Below are 22626 nucleotides of genomic sequence, written 5' to 3'. Positions count from 1 at the left end.
ACGAAGGAATTTGCATGTAATGAATTATTAAGCATTGGAGACATCTGTGCGTTTCTGAAGCTGCCCATGATGAAGAGGTCTTGACCTCGAAACGCGTCGGCGAAAACTCACTCTGAAAGAAGCTGCTGGTTGTGCTGTAATAATTAAAGCCTTTTGGTTTACACTGCTGGGAGTGCGTCCTTTAAGCTTTCGGGCATTTGGATTACAATATATATGTCACATTATGCACAGCGAAGGTCAACTTGGAAAAAGTTGTGTTTTATACACTATGGGCAATGTTTTAAATAATAATGATGATGGTTAATTCTATAGTGCTGTAATTTTGTACGTCTTCCTTTACAAAACCTATATCATTATAGCCATGTGAATGATAGAGTATGAATAGATTAAATATTTAACCCAAATTAGTGCTATAGATGTTTGCTGAAAAATTTACGGTGGTGCATTCATTATTCTAGGTAGGATATGTTCTGTGTAGGCTGCCTGCGAAGAAGCCATATTGAAACCTGCCCCACAGACTCTAGCACAACGCAGAAAGGCATCAGAATTTTATCCTAAGGTATGTTTCATTCTGAATTGCTGTCTATCATGCTTGGTGGATACTTTTAAGTATGCCCCTGTTTCATATGTACTCCCTTGTTGTTGATACCCTGTGGAGACCTGCAGCTCTTTGCACACACTTGCAGCATTTTTCCTCACTTCTACATTGCTTTTGATATGCATCATATCGATTGAGGCAGGATTTGTCTGTTACGCTTCATGTGTAGACTGCCAATTAAGCGCACCTATAGGCACACTATAAAGACCTACATGAATGTTATGAAATTTGAGTTGGTGGTTTCAAATAGTCAGTTCTTTTATATAGCCTTATTATCAGTCCTAAATGCACGTTTGAAGAGGGTTTTTGTAATCCAGTCACAGTGTGATTGGTAGGTTAGTGGCTTACTTTAATATTGCATTGTGTACTGTGTAATTAAAACGAAAATTGCATACTATAGAACATGTGAAGGTGGTGCATATCTAGTGTTGTAGCTACCTTCTAGACTACTGTACAAACAGTTTGGGGTAACAGGATATATAGCCGGGCACTAAAATTTCGAGACACAAGTTCCCTCTGGTACATTTTGGACAAAACTGAAATGTAAAAAGAGGAGCATTTCTAATCAATTGCTGGTTATGTCCTTATTAAATACAAATTGATTTTTAGTCCATTAATTCACAGTGATCGCTTAAATGCTTTTTTGCAATCTTTGTTATGATTGTCACATGAATCAAAACTAAAAGATTCTCATACAGTTTCTCGTATTCAGAAAATCTTGTTTGGATGGTCTAAAGTAACCGCTATAGCTGAAGTGATAACTTAACTTTGACATCATAACAAGACTTTTGTACTAGGCAAAATTGCAAGAGGCTGCTAATCAAGATTATTGCGAAAACATTTAATTGATCACTAGGATTAATGGACTAAACGTCAAATTGAGGTTAATTTTATAGCCAGCAATTCAGTTGCTTGAGTATTTGAAGAAAACCTTCTTTTTCATATAAATGTTTAAACTGGACCCACAAATGAGCTTTTGTCTTTTCTGTTTATACTTTAAATTGTACTTGGTTGGGTGGATGATTTCTTTTGTTTTCGGGCGAGAGTTGTACAGCTAACAATTACCTTTTAAGTTTTAAGGGTTTGGTGGGCTACATATGGAATATGTGATGTATTGACTACGTTGTCTAGGCTTTAGGTGATCAAATAAATGTAGTACTATAGTAGTTAGAAAACAACAAGTAGATGTATTATTTAATTAACATAAGTGGGTGACAAAAAGAAAGACTAGGAAATGAGGATGAAAAAGATGGTGGTATGCTTTATATGTACAATGGGTAGGATCCCCTATTAAGCTGTGTGAATCTTCTGGTTCCTGCCTAATTCAGACTGTAATGGGTGACACCAGTCTAGCATAGAGTACTATTGTAACCCGCAAAGTAAACGTACTGCTACCTGGAGAGGGAGAATTTAAGTGTTGAAATGGGTACTAAAACAACTGTGTAGGGAAGTGGAAGAAGCCACTGATTGTAATGGTTTATTTAGCATGGAGGTTAGGGGAGAGGTAATATGTGTTTGTCTTCCTATATCTGCAAAGAGCAGTGAAATAACATCATGAATTTGTCTGAAGGTAACTGAAAGTACATTTGCTTGGTGGAAAGATCTGACATCTCTGAGTTTAATATTTCGAGTAGGAAGCAAAGTGAAATCGTAGGGAATTGTTTGTTGGGGGCTCTGGAAGACTGCAAAACCCAAGGGGAATGCGAGTTGAGAAGGTTACCTCTTGGTGAGGAAGATGACCAAATCCTAGGGGGTAAGGAATAGGTAATATTCTGATCAATAGTGGATTACCTCTCTGGAGAAGAGTGTAGGTGGTGTCATTAGCACCAAGAGGGAGATGAAAAGAAGAGATACCCCCCCCAGAGTACAAGGCAAATGTTACGATGTATAGATAAATGATGGTTATAAGGATATAGAATTATTGGCATGGATCCGTTCCGAGATTGTGGCAGATGAATAGCATGGGTAAGAAGGTGCTGATAACTTGGAAGTCATCAAATACCCATTTATATAGGTAATATTGACTCTGGGTTAAAGATAGTAAATACTTTACTTTTATTGGATTGTTTTCTTCACCACACCCACTCTTCCATGAATACCATTATCTCTTTGCCAGGAGTGGGCCCTCAACCCTATTCACCACCATCCCGCCGAAAATTCAGTATCTGCACACCTGTGACAGTGAACTCTTGTAGAAACCTTTTTGTCTAGTGATGCACCATTTATCATACACCCCTATCCCATTGCAACACAAGTTGTAATATGTGATTGATTGATGTTTCTATTATTGTATGCATAAGTTGCAAATAGCTATTGATACTTGATCAAAGTTTGTAAAGGCAAACCTCATAGAGTGCCTAGATGCTGGCATTGCTTATCATAGTGGAATGCTTTTAGAATTGTTATCCTAGTGAGTTCATTATTTCTCTTCAAAGCTGCTGCTGTCATAATTTTCAGTCCACATGTTTATGAGCTCTTGTGTGTATATTTTATGAGTAAGTGGATCATTCAGCTCACTTTGCTTTCAATAGTGGCTCAAAAATTGCAAGCAGACACCAAAAAGAATGACTGCCCCCACAAGTGCTGCGGTGTTAATATTCATGCATTGTTGTCAGCACATCAATTAATGGTGTTAAGGGTCAGAAATACATTTTGGTTGGTTCTATATTGCCAAACCATTGCATGCATATGGCTGTAGTACATTGCCTTCCTTTGTTTTTGTTCTGGCGTACTATGGACCATAAACGTAGACCATGTGTAATGCCCGAGTACTTGCATTTATTGATTTATTTTAACTGTATTTGAGTCTTTATTTTTTTTATTTTATTTTTTTAAATGTATTTAGTTTGTATCACATTGCTTTTGTCATTCTCTTGATTTAATGTTTAAGCTTGTAGACGGCATTCAGTGCATTAATGACATCTTGATGCTGAAATGCGAAAACAGCCACCTAAGCACAACAAATACTTATGGTCTTACTGCAAAGCTATAATTTTATTGGCATCTTAAATATAATTAAGTCGCCAGATTGGTAAATGGCTTAGTGAGTCTTGCATGTTTCGTTTTTTTAAGGTTTGAAACAAGATCTCTTCTACTAGGGCCTACCGTGATTATCGGAATTAATTGTTTACTTACACCTCGAGTCTCCATTATGAATGCATTTGAAGTATTTTGTAAGAATGTAATCTGGCAATGGATTTTGGAAAAATAGGTCAATTTGCCACGAGATTGGACCCTGATGGACCGTTGGTCAGTTCTAAGTTAATTCTGAGAAGCAGTGCCTTTCTAAACAAGCTACCTTCGATTGTAAAGCCACAGAGAGCTATGTTCCGAAGAGAGCAATGTTTCAGCTACACCTAAGTGTTGGTGAAAATCTATCTTCAGTTGTCTCTACACTGTAGGGGACTATACTGTGCAAATCATTCCTACCTTTAATAGAGTAATTTGTTCTAAACAAATGTTTATGGGGATTTGAAATTCTGCCCAGTTAGAGCAAAACTGCAGCCACTAGCTGGTGTACCATAGACGCACATCTGTTTAGTTTTTACGTTTGCTGGGTTGTAGTTGGAGATAAAATACCCTTTGCCCTTTTACCAGCCCTTAGAATGCATGCCAGAGTGCATGTCTGAAATTGTGGCCCCTCATTCATGCAAGATAACATAGCTTTTACCATGCCTTAATGCCATGTTAAAAGGAATGGCCCAGTTTTCTTCTGGTTGCTACGGAGACATTCGTTTTGTTTTAGCTTCTCAAGCTGTAATTGTCACGGGATATTTTTATTTTTTGATTTTTCTACTGGCTTCTCTCCCAAAGACCTCACTGTACAACCTTTTGTGCCTGCCTTTCAGTTATGCCATATTGTGCGTAGTCTTATTGCCCAGTGTTCAGAGGAATGGAGCAAATATCTCAAATGAAATTCTAAATATTAACGTTAACATTTATGTTTAAATGCAGACTTTTTTTTTTTTTACACAGATTAACTTTAGTTGGCTCCAGAACCACACATTGTGTAGTGGATGAACTACAAATATATTATTTTGAGTGTTTTATATTTCCGTTCTGCAGTGTAGGCAAAACTGTCCAAGTCATTCTTTCAGTCCCTTTACTGTGTATACATATGTGATAAGAAAGAGAAAGTATAATTCATGTTTTCTTTTTTAATTATTTATGGAAAAGACCTTTTCTTTGACCAAATCAAGTAATATGATATTGTTACAAATTCAATATTGGTCGTGGACCAGGTGGTACCTTTCTTAAAACAACTTTGTCTGGGAAAAGCAACTAAAAAATGAGTGTATTGTTCTAAGAATTATAAGTGTTAATCCCATATATTGGCTTGGTTAAATAGTATAAAAAAACTGGCGTCCGTCTTCTTTTTTCCCCCCCCTAATTAGCTAGAATCTCTAACTTGCAATATTTCATTAAGTGGTGGGTCAGTCAGCATATGTTTTACATTGGGACAGTTAAGCATAGAGTTTTTCTGTGCTGAAAGTTTGTTATACCAATTTTTAGAACTGTTACAATATAAAAGTAAAAAAGAAAATGAAGTATACCAGTCATAGGGGAAATGCCTTGTATGATGCTAAACAAAGGTGTGGCAAGAGAAACGTGAATCACATGGGGCAGTCATGCACAGTAAGCAAAGGTGAACAGTGCTTATCTTTTTATAAGACTGGCTGCATAAAATACTCAAATAAGGCAAACTCGCTGAAGCCCATTGATGAAAAATTATTCCATGGTAGTAAAAAGGGAGATGATGGTTAACCCGGTTGTGATATTGCTTGATTGTGACTTTAATAATTAGTGTGCACGTGCAGTGTTCCCAGTGTGTGCAAGTTCTTGTTTGCGCAAGAGAGTGTCAAGCGCATTCTTAACCTCTTCTGTGCCCATGACGAGATAGTCTCGTCATGGAGCACGGTCGCGCTGTGCCCATGACGAGACTATCTCGTCATGAAACCCGCCCACTAAGGAAATGCCCGGCACAGGAGGGGGAAAGGGCGTGGCACCGAAGGGGTTAAGATCAGCCATGGTGCTCAATGGGACAGGGCGCGCCTTATGAGCTACAGGTTCCTCACCGGGCATTAACCTTATCCTGTGTTCAAACCCCTTGACCAACCTGGTCTGAAAACACAGGATTAAAATCTTCCAAAATTTCAGCTACAGACTCCTGTTTTACATCAAGTCACAGAACAGGAAATTATCCCAGAACTACAGGTGTAGATGATCCTGGAACCAAGAGTATGCCCATCTTTGCCAAACCTTTCCAACCAACAATATCCCTCCTCTTCACAGCAACGTAAACTTTGGGTTTTGTTTCTCTTCCCAGACATGTCTCAGTGGGAAGAAAATAACCTAACATGTCTATCTCCTTCTCACCAAAGGCTATGGTGTTACCATCAGTAGGTAACAAAGTATGATCACGACTCCAGTACTTCTAAAACATGGCATTTCTAAGAATGGTAATCTGTGATCCTGAGTCAGCCATGACTGAGAGGGTAACATTGTCAATCATAACTTCACAGATTGGACCTTTGATCAGGCATTCCTGAGAGCCATCATCAAGCGTAAGCACCACATTGCTTGAGGGAATCTACACAAGTATCAACGTCCACACTACTGATCTTTGCAGGATGTTTAAAACTATATACACTTCTGCAAACACATTGAAAGTGAACTCAATATTTTTTCATGAGACATTTCTTGCCCAAAGAGGACAATATGAGACATTACTTATGTGAGTCTTAGACCCACATCTAAAACAGGCACCAAAAACTCTTTTGTTGGGTCCTTTTAAACATTTTCCCTTTCATATTAATAGTGTACACCCCTTCACCACTTTCAACACCAGAGGAGACCACATTGACATTGGAAGAATCAGGGAAGAATTTTAGATGATATAAATGATCCTTCATTACTCTTTGCAAAGTCAAGAATGTCAGTTAATATTGGATTCCTGCAACTTAGTAAGCTTTCTTGAACTTTTCTGGAAGCACAATTAAAGACAAACCGGTCTCTGATCTGTCCAAATTGGGTCCAAATTCGCAAGTGTCAGCCGACACTCTGAGGGAGAAGACCTATTCTCCAACATTTTCCTCAGGTTGCTGTTTACGTTAAAAAAATGGGACGCTGTAGCATAATGTTTGGTACATCTGAAAACTGTTTGCGTAACCTGGCCACAGATTCCAAATAGATAGTCTAAGGGCCATCTCCAGAGGGAACGGGAAAAGGAGGTAAACTGTCAAATTCATTGAGCTTCATGACCCAAACTACTAAATAACATTGCAGACTTGTGAGCAGGACTGTAGCCATTGGCGTCAATTGCAACTAAACGGTTTTCAAAAAGCCTGAACAATGTACCCATTTAATGGAAGGCTTACCAGGCTGACTTAAAAATGGAGGTGGTTGAGTAATGGAAGATTGCTGCGGAGTAGCTATGGTAAAATGGAAAATAAGCTAGCAAAGAAACCGGCATCCAAGAACTCTGAAGAAGTGATGTGAGTTGGCGTGGCAACAGTAATTAATAAATGAAGATGAGCAAATTATAATGACAGTAAGATGGTAAAACCATGAATATGTTTCAAATGCTGCCGTCAAATACTAGCAGATTGTTTGCCAGAAAATAAAAACCGCTTGTACACTGCAGATAAAATTAACATGCACGCCTTTTGTGCCGACGCCACAATGTGGAAAAGGAAATAATCAGATCCAAAAGTGGCTACACAAAACTCCAGCTGGAGAAGGCGTGCAGCGTTGACTGCGGCAAGCAACCCACCAATGGGACATAGTGGTTGTTGGAGGCACGCCTCTTGAAAGCCAGACGGGGTGACTTTAAGAATTAGTGTGCACGCGTGATGTTCCCAGCCCGGGTAAGTTTTTGCTTGCGCTCATACTTTGCCCGAGAGCAATATGTATATATTTGAAAGTGTTTACTTTGGATTTCCCTACGAGCGCTTCTACTACGGTTTGCTGGCTTCCCATTACTTTCTCAGTAACCTGTTGGTGTATGAGCTGGCTGCATACAGGGCGCAGTGGGTCTGAAGACTTTCAATAAAAGGAAAGGTTATTCTTCACAACACCTCCAGAGAAATGTATTATACCAGTGTAGAGAAGGATGGTCGTTTGAGGGAGATGGAACTGAAAAGAGTATAGGTAGAGGATTAAAATAAGTTGTGCAGAAAAAATGGTCACTGCCATGAAAATGTTGCTGGTTTGCCTATTTTGATATAGATGGTCCTTGCCTTTTTGCTTTTATATTGTAACAGTGCTAAAAACTCTATAACATACTTTCAGCCTTGAAAAATCGGCAGGCTTAGCTGACCGAGGTTGAGACTTTTGCTGGCTGACCCACGATGTAAGGTAATATTGCAATTAAGATGTCCAAGCGAAGAAAAAGAAAAAAATACGGTTCATTTTTATACTTTTTTTCATGCCTTTACATCTATTTATGTTTCAATCTGTTTATTAGAATTATCAATATGAAAGGCAATACAACATCATAAACAGTAGCTCATATATGCTTCACATTCAATATCCAATCGAATACTTGTTCATTTACAGTATAAGCAACATGCAATAGTCCACCTCGTAACAGCCTGGCAGGATGAAGCTCGGCTGTGCATCTCCATACCATTTTCGTACAGCAACTATTAACATACACCCCCCCCCCCCCTCCCCCCGGTAGTCGTAACTTTGTGCGTGGTACAGGTTTGGCGGGAAATCAAGCATTTGCGGGAGGACGGCTCTCACCTCCCAGATCTGTCAAGTGTGACACACTCAAATATTTAGGCTGGGTAATTTCATTGAACTCCGAAGCTAGTAGTGTTAAGAATGAATTCCAAACTGTTCGGAACGATTCCTCGTAATTGCTCAAGGAGGCCAAAATACGCTCCATACCCAGGATATACCACAAACTATGTAGCCACCCTACGAAAGTGGGAGAGGTAGATTTCCCCCAATACGTCAGGATATTTTGAAGCACTGATCCTAGTGCCAGCCCCATCTGTCATCCCCCGATGCTTTTGAATGGGTATGTGATGGGACTGGGAAGGCCTAGGACCTCATACGCTGGAAAGCGAGGTGTTTGTGTGTCGAATAACTGATCTATCTCGTCTAAGATTTTGGTCCAGTATGCAGTTAATATCTGGCATTCCCGTAATAAGTGTACTAATGTTCATCTGCATCACAACCCCTCCAGCAGGTAGGCATCCTCTCCGGGTTGCCCCTATGAAGGCGGACCGGCGTAACCTACCAATACGTGGCTATCTAAATAGCTGTTTAGATACTGGCCACGTTGCGGGCTGTGTGCTTTGCCCTATAGTAAATCCCCTCCCAGTCTTTCTGCGTTGGGTCTCTCCCTAGCTCCTTTTCCCATCTTTTCTGGCTGGGTATGCTGTCCGGGTGTGGGGGACGTCTGATCAAATCATAGAGGTGTGATAACAGTCCTTTGTCGTTGTGTTTAGTAATGAACAATTACTCGTAGCGTGTCAACTTGCGGCCGGCCTGGGGGCGCACCTCCGGTTGAAGCACCCAATGCCGGATTTGCATGTACCTAAACCGTTCAGATTCTGGCACCCCATAGTCCTCTTTTACCTGCTGCAAGGGAATTCTTCCCGAGAGGTCGAACAGGTGCCCCACAGAGCGGCAGGGAGAGCCTGCCATGCTTTAAAAGCCTTGTCCGCCTCTTCCGGTGTAAACTCCCCATTTCCAAATAAGGGCGTTAAAGGCCATGGAAAAGTTATGAGTTTCCTGGTGGTCGCCACCCCCGTCCCAGACTTTCAGAACTGATTTTGTGATCGGCGAGCCCAGCAAGCTTTGGGGTCTATGCTCTTTCTTTAGGAAGGGGACCTTCCATAAAGGAATTCCCGCAAGGGCCCTATCTTGGAAAAGTCACCTCTTTTCAGACTCTGGCCTATTCCATTCCACCAAATAACTCAGCTGGGCGACTTTGTAATAATCCGCTAAGTTCGGTATCCCGAGACCCCCGTTGTCAGGTCGCATATAGCTCAAGTCCCTACTCATACGTGGACGTGCCTCAGCCCATACAAAGTGATTAATATCCTGTTGTAGCGAGGCAATAACCCCATCTGGTGGTGTCGCCGGTAAAATCTGGAACAAATACAGCGCCTTAGGTAGGAGGGTCATTTTAACAACCGCCACCCTTCCTAGCAGAGACAGGTTATGTTAACCCCAGGTCTTTCTTAATCTGTCGCGCCAGTCTACCGTAATTCAGTCAAACTGTGTGTTGGATCGTCGCCGCTAACTCCAACCCCAGATATTGAATAGTTTCCACTACGCGGACCCCCGAGATCTGCTCTCCCGCAGTCCGCCGTGACTGACCTGTCGGACTCAAGTCCAGAATCGGTGATTTGTTCACATTGACCCGGAAACCCGAAACCTGGCCAAAGGCCTCCAGCTCCTCCAAAAAAGCGGGGACTGATCTCCGTGGTTCCGTTAGGGCTGCTATAATATCGTCCGCATATAAGATAATGCGGTGTGTCCCCTCCGAATGGGATCCCCATGATATTGTAATTGTCTTGAATTTTCCTGGCCAAGGGTTCAATATAGAGGGCAAATAGGAGAGGCGACAATGGGCAGCCCTGCCTGGTGCCCCTTTGGATGACGAAGGAACACGAGGAGACACCATTCACCCGAATGGAGGCCGTAGGTGCTTCGTAGCAACAGCCCACCCTTTCTCTAAACCTGGTACCCAAGCCAAAATGAGCCATGGTCTGTTCCAGGAATCTCCAATCCACTCGATCAAACGCCTTTACGGCGTCAATCGACAAAAGAAGCGCGTCCATTTGTGTTTGGTGGGCCTTGTCTATAAGGTGGAGAATCCTCTTCGTATTATCCCCGCATTGTCTAGATTGAATGAACCCCGCCTGATCTGGTTTTATGAAGTATGGCATAAGCTGGCCTAATTGCGCGGTCAGTATGCCCGTGATATTTTAAAATCCACATTAAGCAAAGATATCGGGCGGTACGAGCCACACTCTTGCATATCTTTCCCTGGCTTGGGCAAGACCACTTTAGCCGTCGCCAACATAGTTGCTGGGATCGATCTCCCTCTTCTCCCCCCCCCCAAACCGAAGGAGTTGAACAGGCGTGTCCGTAGCGGAGGAGCCAGTACATGACAATTTGTTTTATAAAAAAGTGCGGGAAATGCGTCCGCTCCTGGTCATTTAAGCAATTTAAGTCTTGAGATCGCCGTGACAACCTCTTCAGTCTGAGCTGTAGCGTGCTTGGTCTAATGTAAGCTTGATCACACTAACCGAATTTAAGTAAGACCCCGTATCTCGGAAAGGCAGGGTATCTGCAGCGTAGAGTGTCTTGTAAAATTCCCGAAAGGTGTGCGCTATCTCCCGATCGTCAGTGGCCTCGCTCTGCCCCTCCCGTGTAAGTGAAAGTACCTTCGCCCGTTGCCTTTGGGCCCTCAGCCTACGTGCTAATAGTCATCCCGTGCGGTCACCACCAATATAGTAGGAGTGTTTCAATCTAACTGCGGCGTATTCAGCTTCATCTAAATCTATGCCCGCCAGCTGCGCTCTCGCAGACTTCAACTGTTGCCACACCCTAGGCGCCCCAGTCTGACTATGCACTCTCTCAAGTTCTCGGACCAGTGCAATCAATTGCCTGTGCAACTCCTTACGTTCCTTATTATCCGCCTCAGAGATGGGTATTAACTCTCCCCGCACCACTGCCTTCATGGCTTCCCACAATGTTGGAGTAGCTACTTCGGGGGTGTCATTGAATTCTAAATAGTCAGGGATGCACTTGGTGATTTGCCGCTCCACTGTCATTTTATGTAACATAAATTCCTTGAGCCTCCACCCCCCTGTTGGACTCTGATGTGTAGCCACTTGCAGCTGCACAATCGCTGCATCTTGGTCAGAGAGGGCCACTGGTCTACTTCCGACACTGCTCTACTGATCTCCGTCGTCCCTAAGAAATAGTCCATGCAGGCATATGTTCTATGTGCGTGTGAGGAAAAAGGAATATTATTTCGCGGTAGGGTGGGCCTCCCGCCAAATATCCACCAGACCCATCTCTTGTAACCAGAGCCTCCCTTCCTCTGATATCTCTCCTTTTTAGGTCTTTAAGCCCGCCCCTCATTTCCATTGGCCGGCCTCACCGTTTATGGTAAACGGTGGCCTGCCATTGGAAATGAGGGTTTTCTGTTCACGCCCTTTGTCTCCGAGCTGGACTGGCTCGCCTGCTTTGCGTCTGTCGTAAGACATTTCTTATCAGCTGCTCTGCAGGCAAAGACGGAAAACACCGGCTTGTTATATTTTTGGCACTACAGCAACACCACTAACAATTATGCATTCCTTGTAAATAAAACTGTGAATGTTGTGTTCGCATAATTTAATTGTTGCAGTGTGTGTTAAAGGTTTTCACGCGCCTAGGAGCGAGCAGCCTTGTTATGAGAGCAGATTCAGGTGTGTGAAAAGAGTGCGCGACTCTTCAAGATTGTGATGAACATTTAATTGCCATCCATTCTTTAAGCCTTGGCTATGAGGCAGCCATGTATGAAAGCTCCGAAGAGTCCACTCCTTGGGAGAGCCTTGGAGCCGACCCTATCCGTGCAGCGCCTTCTTACTCTCACTGTACTTTATGCCTTTCGCGTTCCAGAACAGATAATCGCGCTGTTACTTGGGAAATCGTATCGCTAATGATAAATGTTTGCCACAAAGGCTCACATCGCATTTCACCAGTGTGCCTCGGCTTGCAAAGAGACTTGGGAATGTTTTTGCTTATTTTATTTTGCATCTCTGTAGGTTATAAGGGAATAAAAATATCAAACAACCATTGCAGTTGGTAAATTATTAGTAATCTGTTCCACATTTTTCGGAGTGGAATCTTTCAGACATATCTTGAACTTGAGGTTCAACTTTAACCCTTCTCTAAACATGCACCTCGTTAAAATCTAATAAAAAATAAAACCCTGCTTTCATGTGGGAACCAGGCATTGACGAGCCTAAGATGATTTTTATTTTTTTAATTTTTTTAAAGTGCCACATTAGCAAAGATTACACTTACATGTGCATATGGAGAGACGGCAATACAGCTAGAGTCACTCCTACATAGATCGTCCCAACACATCCGACCAACATGCACACAGCACACCAGACCTACACGCCTCCGTATGAAGAAATCATCAAATATGCAGTCAACCGTCCGAACAAACCAGTGCATGAAATGTAACTATACAGAAAGACGAACACTTACAAAGAAAACACATGTACCAGAGAAAACCTAGTTACGCACAGTACAAATAGATTGATGAGCACATGAATGGAAAGATTGGTGGGCTAAATGTATGCTGCTGCCCTCTTATTCCCTTGTTGGGAGTGGTCTCTTAATTCCAGTGGGGCTGATATCAACTTTTACAACCCTAAGAGAAATTGTATGCTTTAAACTTTCACCTAGAGATTTTGGCTGTGGAAAACAACTAAAATATCTGTGTGAAAGTCTGGAGATAAAAATAAGGATTTCCAGGCAAATCAGACCCAGAAACGATTAATTCCTCCAATAATTCCTAGTTGTTTACGCGAGTTTAGGCTACTGGCATTGTAAATAACAATGCGTTTTGTTGGTTTCAAAAACCAAAACGTAAATAAAAGGCATTGTCATTTACAATGCCGATAGCTCAAACTCGTGTAAATGCGAGACCTGTTGCATTGCAAAAGCTTGTTGATATATAGTAGCTTTGGATCTATCTTTGTTGGCATCCATGACCAAATTCAAGTCCCCTGCCACCAACGTCATGCGTATCTGCGGGACCAGCGCCTTCATTAAAGCAGTTTTCAGGAATCCCTCTTGTCCCGAATTAGGAGCGTATATGGAGCCCAGGACCAGCAATTGGGCCCTAAACTGGATAGTGTACGCCAAAAGTCGTCATTTTATCTCGGCTGCTTTCTCTTTCACCACCCCTTTACAGCGTTTGGCTATTAAAATGGCAACCCCCGCCTTTTTCTCACCCATGTAAGAGAAGAACTGTTGTGGGAATGTCCTGGAACGCATTCGATGCCAGTCTTTAAATAAGATGTGCGTATCTTGCAGGAGGCACACATCCGCCTTAATAGCTTCTCAGAAGGAAACAATTGCCCTCCTCTTAATGGGGTTATAAGCCCCTTGACATTGAGCGTGAGAACTTTTGCTACTTCCCCAACCATATTAGGTATTGGTAGGCGCTAAGCCGCCAGACCCCATGATCAGCTCTTCTTACCCCTCTCCCCCGCTCCCACTGCCTGGGAGATGGAGCCGCACCCATCGAAGGGGAACCCAATGGACACATAGACTTTAGACTCCGGAGACACCTTCCTCCGCCCTAACCCCAACTAAACAAACAAACAACACTTTCCCCAAGAAGTCCAGGAACCGCAGAAGTCGTCCGCATGTCCTTGGTGGACCAGATTGTAGGGTGCAACATGTGGCCAGTAAATCCTTCCTGGGATTCCGCCACCGCCCCCCAGCATCACATTTCACTACTTTTCTGACCCCAGTGTCCTCTCAATCTATGTCCCTGGAGCCGGATGCGCTGGACTTGGTATTCAGGACCGCCTGCTTCTCTTGCGCCATTGTCTCTGAACTTGGTCTCGATGCCACTTCTTTGTGCCTGTTTCCCCAAGCTCTGCGCCACTGTTCTCTCTGGCCCCTCACATCTCCTCTCCCCGCATCCCCCTGCTGGGGAGTCTCAATGCCAAGGACTCAGCATGCTTCCTGGAGGTATCTAAGTTACTGCAATTTACCGTTCCATTTGAAAATAATGCGGAAAGGATGCCCCCAGGAGTATGCGATGCCTTGATTACGGAGGTGCGTCGTGACTGGACGGTAATCTCGCCTTTTCTGTAAAGTGATCGCGCCAGATCCTGATATAAAGCGATTGCATGTCCCTGATATGTTAATGGCCTAGCATCTCTCGCCTTCCGTAGTATAACTTCTTTAAGTTGGTAGTCCGGCAAGAAAGCTAATATGCTAATGGTGCTTTTCTCTGCAGACCCACTCTGTGTGCTCTGTCAATTTTAATGTCCAAGTCTTGAGATTCCTGCAGAATGTGTTGAAATAGGCCTTGGAGATAGTGGGTGACATCCGCCCCCTCCTCTTTAGGTGGCACGCCTTTGATCCTTATATTATTCCGGCGGGACCAATTTTCCAAATCCTCCGCGTGGGCCTGAAGGTCGATCTGTTGCGCCTGTAGACGGAGCACCTCCTGCTGTAAGTGCTCCACTTCTTCGTCTCTCGCATGCTCCTCCATAGTAGCAACTCTCTTGCCTACTTCATCTATGTCGTGGCGCACTTCCGTTATCTCCTTGGATAAATCCTTTCTAAGTGCCTGTAGATGTTCACGAAGGGTAGAGAACATTTGCATCAGGAAAGCGCGCGTGACGGGCTCCTCCGCGTTCTCCAGCCCACTCGCCGCAGTCGACGACTCACTGCCATCGCCCCCGCTTTCCCAGGACGTCTTAGAGAACATATCCTTAATGTTCCTGTCCTTCGTCCCCCCCCCCCCCCCCCTGTTGTAGACATTGTCGGTGGGTGGCGCAGAAATGGAGGTCACGCCGTAGTGATGGGGCCCTTATCTCTTCTACCGGTCTGAGTAAACCAGCTGCCGAGGAGGTTGACGTCAGAGTGTAGACTAACAGCCAATGTTGCCCGCTCCCCCCCTCGCTCAAACGCCGTTGGGGTTACTGCCACTTGTGGGTTTCTCCACCACCTCCACCAGCGTCCCGTCAGGCCGTGTCCCAAAGCAGCTAGTGTCCGTGCTTCCTCTGTCCGGCAGCACTAATGTGGTATGCCCCTGCAAAGGAGCAGTGTCTGGAAGGTCCTGACTATGAAAGCTATGGCCGGGGCATGCGCAGCACCATCCACGTGGACCATACCACTGACTCCAACCACAATGAGTTCGCCCCAGGGCTCAAGGGCTCCGCTCTTCCGCTGCACACAGGAGTCCAAGGGGCAGACTCCTCGCCGATATAGCCTCAGGCCGGTCCTCCCTGCACAGAGTGCCATCACCTTGTCTCCTCCTCAACAGAGCCGGTCCAGGAGGCCCCCCATCACAATGCTAGAGTCTGGGCCATGCACATGCCTCCCGGGCATGCCCCGAGGTCGCTGTCACCGCAGGGAGGGCTGCGCATCGAGACACAGTCTTGCGTAGCTCCGGGGCCATCAGGAGGCTTATGGGTACCCGCCCTGCGGTGGCACCACCACGCCTAGAAACCTCTCCTGCTCCTCACTGCAGACGCCGCTTGTGGTGTTGGTCACCGTGAGGGGTCGGAAGCCGCCCCCACCTCCAAAAGGCAGCTTGGAGCCCACTGCCTTATGCAGTCCGGCTTCAGCCCTGACCCTTGCACGCTCTCAGATCCGCACTGCGGCCGGCAGCGCCATCTTGGCTTGTCTGGGCCGGAAAAAATCTCTCACCTCTTAGTGTGCCCCGCAGCTCACGGCTGGCATGGGAGTGCCCCTCCAGACTCCCGTGATCTTCCGGATGACATTCAGGGGTTAACAGCTGATTGGGAGCTCCGGGGAGCTTCACGGCGGGGAGACTATCGAGGCATGTCTTATCCGCTCGACATCTTGGCCACGCCCCCTTTACATCTATTTATAATACAAAACACATTTCTCAATTCAAATCATAGTTACTTGAGAATTTATGTATAAAGGTCTATAATATGTGGCATAGAGTGCTTTTATTTTCTGTACAAGTGTTACCTGTCCCACAGATAGCTTTTTATTAGGTCTCGGCTAGCGTAGGCTGCGCAGACATGCGCAGTCTCGCTGGCGAGATTTTACGTTTTTGGGTAGCTTTCACTAGCGGGGTTTAAGCCCCGCCCCTCTTTTCCATTGCCTGGCGTCACCGTTTATGCTAAACGGTGGCCAGACATTGGAAAAGAGCTTCCAGTGACGTACACTTTTCTCTTTTAGAGATGTCCCAGTTGGACTGGCTCGCTTGACTTGCGTGTGTGGTAAAAGGTTTCTCATCTTCTTTATGGGGCGAAACAGATGGCCCCATAAAGAAGATAATAAACCTTTTACGCCAGCAGGGCAGTCAGTCCAAGTGGGACGGCTCCAAAAGAGAAAAGTCTCTGTCGAGGACAGACACGCGCAGCAAACTCCATTCTGCGCGTCCTCGTTGATTCTCACCCCGGTCATTCGGAAATTGGGGTGCAGTGAGGCACGAAAGCCCGCGGCTTCACTTTTTTCTAATTTGGCAATTCATAGCCTCACAGTTGAGAATTCGGAAAAAGCATTTATGATAGACACGAGCGCACTGGGGCTCAAGTAGGTTAATTGTTTTCAGCACAAAAATCATCTTGTCAATGCCTGGTGTGTTTTAGCAACGAAACAGAACAGAGACGAGTCAAACGTTTCTATTCCAACTTAGACACTCCGTTAGGCGCATTCGGTATGGTCATCGATCTCACAGAAAATGTTTCCTACCCAATAGCATGGATCACGAACTCAATCCAGTCCAAAACGAAAACTATGTAGACAGTTTACAGTTAGCTGTATGTTTGGGAAGGAAAGTAACATTCCTCTGCTAATAAGGCCGTTAAGTTAGGATTGCGTCTCTCATCTTGGATTGGGGCTTTACCTTAACTGTGCAACAGATGTCCGATTGCAGGGGCGGGTTTTAGCCTGTGCCTCCATTTTTATTAATATGTACGACTCCACACGCAGGCTCCTGCGCATGCGTACGCAGGCACGGCCCACCGCTTGGCTGTGCTGGGAGAAGGCCGAATGATGCCGGCTGTTTCCAAAGGAGATGGGATGCGTGGCTTGGCCGTGTTCATCTCCGACATCCGCAACTGTGAGTGTGTGGATGGGAGCGGTCCTAGGAGCAAGGTTCGTACTTCCAGTCAGGGAGAGCGAGACCGGAAGTGGCAACACCTGAGACCGGAAGTTATATTAAAGCAGCTGTCAAAGCTCAATAGAGTCCATGCATTTACCTGTCAATTTCTCTTATTACCTGTCAGAGTAACATAGGAATGTGGATTGCGCAACGTGCTGGTATGAAAAAAATATTTGTGTCTACGATCACAATCTTGTTAATTCAAAAAGAGTGTGACTGGACTAATCGGACCCCAGGATTTTCTGAAAAGGGATTTTAAGGCTCCCGTTGCTTCAACCTGAAGCATTAAACCTGTCACTGCACAGTCTGCGACTGCGCGAATGCATCTCAGCCGTGGGATTGCCATGCATGGGAGCCCGGAGCAGATCAAAAGCAGGATGTGCTGCTTCTGGTGGTCGGAGAGCACTTTATTGGAGCCGTCCCTCACACACATGGCAGGCACAGACTGGGTCTCGCACCAGGGCAGGTCGCCAGCCGGGTGTTACTTCACACCCATGTGCAATAGGTCTTGCCTTTCATTAAGTTGGAGCCATTTGCTTTGCTATACAATACCATTTAGCAAAGCAAATGGCTTTAACTTAATCAAAGGCGAGACCTATTGCATTTTCAATGCTTGTCTTTACTATTTTGCCATTTCTGTGCACTGTAGTGTTATTCTGAACTTTAAACTGTTTTTTATTCCTTTGCATATTTTTATGTGAACCTGGTGGCACATTTTTAAATAAGTAGTGAAGTAGGGTCCATGCTGTTGAAGATTTTAATGATTTAGAAAAGTTTTAGCAGCACCCTTTACTCGGCCAGTGCTTGTACAACCCAAAAATAATCATTTTTAAGTTGGAATGGTGGCTTGTCCTGTTTTGATGGGGTTGGACTGCAGTTTTAATCAATATTCTTTTAAGAGCAATAAATGACTTCATAGGTCCTAAAATTAGCAAAATGCCAAGTCTCATTGATCCACACAGTTTTTGTGCTTTGTGAATCATACTTATGTGACTGTTTGCATTCCACTAGTTTTACCTTTTAATTTATTTTCACACTTTGTCAGCTCTTCTGCTCCCACACTTAGACAGATCTCCTTTCTGCAAGTCCTTCCACCAAATTCCTGCTATATGTTCGTGACTTATAATGGAAATTAATAATCGAAATGATGCTGCAATGGAGTTGTGACTTACTTCTGTGGCTTCTTGACCACAGTGTGCCCCACCTTTCTTGCCTTTTCACCAGGGCCGAACTGGCCGTAGCTGGTATCGGGCGTTTCCCCGGTGGGCTGGAAGGGTGGGGGCCGACTTTGCAGTGGTGGGGGCCGTTTATGTTACTGGGGGCCGGTTTGCAGCGGTGCTGCTATATCGACCCCCAGTAACAAGGGCTGGTCCGTCAGCATTGCCAGGGCTTCTTTAGGGGTCCTAGTCCGGTCCTGCTTTTCACCCTCCAAGCTTCAAAATTTTTCCATTGGCAAAAAATTTGAATGTGAAAACACCACCCATTCCCATACTGTCCCCTCCTCGGAATTGTCCAGCATAGCGGAAGTAAAATATTTAAGCACTTCATTTTCCTGCAACGACATTAGAAAGTATGTGTAGCTCTCAAATGTACATTGTCTGTATTTATGGCGTAGTTATACATTTAAAACTTTTAAAATCATCTAAAATTCCAGATACATTGATTAACAACCGCAAAATAATCTAAAACTGTGCAAGAATAGTTTGTGCAACACACAATTTAGGTCTATTAACAGTTAAAAAATGGCTTCAATTTAACTGCGTCCCTCCGAAAACCAGCCACAGAAAACCACATATGCTCACTAGACAATAATTGTAAAAACATTAACGTGCGTATTACGACTTGAGCGGTGCGGGAGCAGGGCGGCATGCCACCACCCTGCTCCTGCACCACCAAAGTCGATGACTGCCAGATTAGGAGTTTTCACCTGGTCTAGTGGGCGGTCCTTTGGTATTCCCACGGCAAAGCAAGTTCCTGCAAGGCATGGACTGTTTAGTCCATGCCCTACCTAAACTGGGCGTGTCTTCTTCCAGTGGGGCACACCATGTGCCCCCCTGCATGCATTCCAGTGCACAGGGGGGCCCTGTAGGGCCCCCTTTGTTTCCCCTACTGCCAGCCTTTTTAAAACGGTCTTTCCGCCATGTAAAGGCTGGCAGTGGCTAAAATCAGAATATGCTTGGCGTTGCTGCAACGACACCCCAGTGGCGGCTCGCCCAGTTAACGCTGTGAGGCGGGGCTGGGTGGGGGGGGGTTGGGTAGTGTAGTGTGACATACGATGGAAAATGGAGAGTAAATAAATAAATAAAAACACTTACTTTGCGCTCGCTGCATCGCCGAGTCGGCGCCCACCAGTTTGAAGACACAGGTCTTCAAATTGGGGGCCGGGCCCTCCTGGAGGGGCCTTGAGTGATCTCAGGGGGGCCAGTCTCTGGCCTAGAGAAGCTTTGTGCTTTGTTTTAAGTGCTTAAAACATGAGCGGCAGTAAGCCACCTTGTAATGGGCCAACCCTAACAATTTTTGTCATTTATATGCAGACTGGGAGTATGTGTAAAAAGGGGTAGCACAGCCTAACTGCAATGTTTAAATATGTATAGACATATTTAAACCTTGCCCATTTAGCAGACTCATTGTGAAAAAATTGAAGGGGGCCAAGGAACTCTATTTTTCTTTTTTTGCCGGGGGGGGGGGCGGCATCATTAAGAAGTTTGAAGACCACTGCCATACAGTGATATTCCCATGCTTGAAGCATGTAGCAGATATTGCACTAAGTTACACCGGAAAATAACTTTTAACACTTCTTGTGGGCATCGCAGTAAAATAAGATCCCACATGCACATATATCTGTACAGGAACCCTCATGAAAGTTTCTTAATAAGATATCTGTATTTGAGAAATAATATTCCAAAATCATTTTTGTTGTATATTTTAGCAGAGCTCATGGATTACAAAAAAAATAACTGTTGACTGACGGAACGCTGCGCAAGTAAAAGTCGCATTTGTAAAACGGCACAAGTGCTAAGCTAAGCAGCGTCACTCCGAATTCCAGCTAATTAACCCAATGTGTAAGAAGCTAGAATATTCTGCAACGAGTTCTAACACTTTTAGAGAATATTCATGCACAAAAGTGATTCATTTTCATACTGTAACTATTCCAGTACTAACAACAGTCAAGGAAATATGAATTGCAGCTAACTTCGAACGATGCCACTTAAGAGACAGTATCTTGTGGCACATGCAAAACTAATGATTTCACATGGTCATTTGTTAATGATAAGGTTATACGTAGATGTGATCTAAACACATTATGGATTAATGTTTGACATTCCATATTTGCCCTCCGGAAAATTTGGTTCGGATACTAATTATGTGATTCCACATGTGTACTTGCAATGGCACTATCCCAAGCACAAGGGTGATTTTAGCATTAACATTCCTATTTTTCTAAAATGCAAGCTATTTACCTTTTATTATGTAGTTTCCACCAATCTTAAAAAGATTTCAGCAAGAGTGAAATACATATTTGAACAATGTAAAAATAATCACATTGGCTCCCCAGAGATGGGATCAAATAAAATGAACGCATCTGTGGGAACAGGAGTAACTGGAACTACACCGAAAGTAAACAGTGACAAGAACAATGGTGATGCAAAATAATTTGAAGTATTTGGGTGCCTCAAATGTGTGATTAGAAGATCATCAGGCATGTGGGTCTTACACAATCTAATCATCCGTTTCCAAAATGACCCACAGGATGGATTTATTTGGTTTTCCTCCTAAATGACATTCATCTGAGATATGTAGGCAGCTTAAATTTACATCACTTCAGGTTTTGTGTCAGAGATGAGATGTAAGGCTCTAGAAATTACAGGCCCCTCCGGAACTTTGATGTCTTCCATTTTGGAGGAAACCCAAGTCTTCTCACTTAATGTCCTGTGAAATCCCAGGCATTAGCTAGTCATCACCATTGTTTAGTGAAGAAGGACTAAGTGGGTTGACAATATTAAATAGGTTTTAATTAACATACACATTTTCACATTTGCTATTAGTTCCAATATTACTCGTATTTCGTATTTTTCTGTTTACTTACTACCTACGAGTTTACAGCCATTTTAGGTAGGTTACTCGGATAGGTACACTATTATTCCTATAGCAGCAGGTTGCTTGGTACACATGCTGTGTCTTGTTCTGAGCTGGAGTATCCTTTTTTTTATTTTTTTATTTTTTATAACTGAAATGAGACTAGTTTCTCTAATTAAGATTCCTCCTCATGCATTTTCCATAGTCTAATTTTTTGGGCGTCTCTGGTCTCCGAATCTTTTAGTTCTTTTTTTTGCCTCTTACATTTTCCCTGTTTGCGTCACTACATGGTGAGCATTGGTACAGTAAAGACTATGTCAAAAGACTAGAATATTTTTTCCTTTGTAATTGTTAGGCATTGGAAGTCATGGGCCAAACACTTTACATTCTGTTTGTGAGCGCACATTTATCTGGAATCTTTCTACAACACAGAGTACTTAGACCTTCAAAACACTACATGATGAAATCGTAATCTGGCATATGCCACTCCAGTAATCGGTAAATCAGAGACTTAAAAGAATAGATTTTCTACCTAATATCAACCAGCATTTGCTCCTTCCCTTTTGTATTACTTTTTTTTAAAACTGTGTTTATTATTTTCACATTCAAGGCACATATCTTTCTGACATATCGATACAAATACATATAAACCATTTCTTGACAGTAATGCAAATGATAACACTTGGTTTTTATTTAAAGTCCTACATCCGGCCTTTGGCTTACACCTTTCCCCACACTACAGCTCCAGCTCTTCTCCACAGTCCTCTTCGGGTTCGGGGGGTTCATAAATGTTTCCCCTATATTTATTCCATGCCCCCCATATCCTTTTGTATTTATTGACTGAAACTGAGAGGTTTGATATGGATGAGTTAAGGCCTAGTTCTGCCATGAGGTAACTGAACTTTTTTCTTGGATGGAAACACTGATTGATCATCTTCTGCTACAAGCCGAAGGGACACGTTCCTTCTCTTAGTGGTTCTGAGGCAAAAAACTCGAAAGACATATCCGTGTATTTAATGCCTTAACCTTCAGGATGCAAAAGACACGTAATTGATGGACGGAATGCAGAACAAATCAAAACATTTACCCCCAGTCAAGA

The 22626-nt window shown here is 43.8% G+C and overlaps 1 protein-coding gene across 2 annotated transcripts in view; it reads left to right on the top strand.

Annotated features, from left to right (window-relative positions):
• AKT2 (AKT serine/threonine kinase 2) overlaps positions 1-22626 on the top strand; it is a 686003-nt gene that overhangs the window by 7692 nt on the left and 655685 nt on the right. The window contains exon 3 of one of the 2 annotated variants that reach the window (XM_085625347.1): positions 459-559. The gene's annotated coding sequence lies outside the window, so the exon portion shown is untranslated. The remainder of the gene's footprint in view (positions 1-458; positions 560-22626) is intronic. The other variant, XM_085625346.1, reaches the window with a different exon arrangement.

This window comes from Triturus cristatus, chromosome 9 (assembly GCF_964204655.1).
Source record: "Triturus cristatus chromosome 9, aTriCri1.1, whole genome shotgun sequence".
In the NCBI taxonomy this organism is placed as follows: Eukaryota; Metazoa; Chordata; class Amphibia; order Caudata; family Salamandridae; genus Triturus; species Triturus cristatus.
Note: the sequence above shows the minus strand (reverse complement) of the source record. Positions and strands in the feature narration are given on the sequence as shown.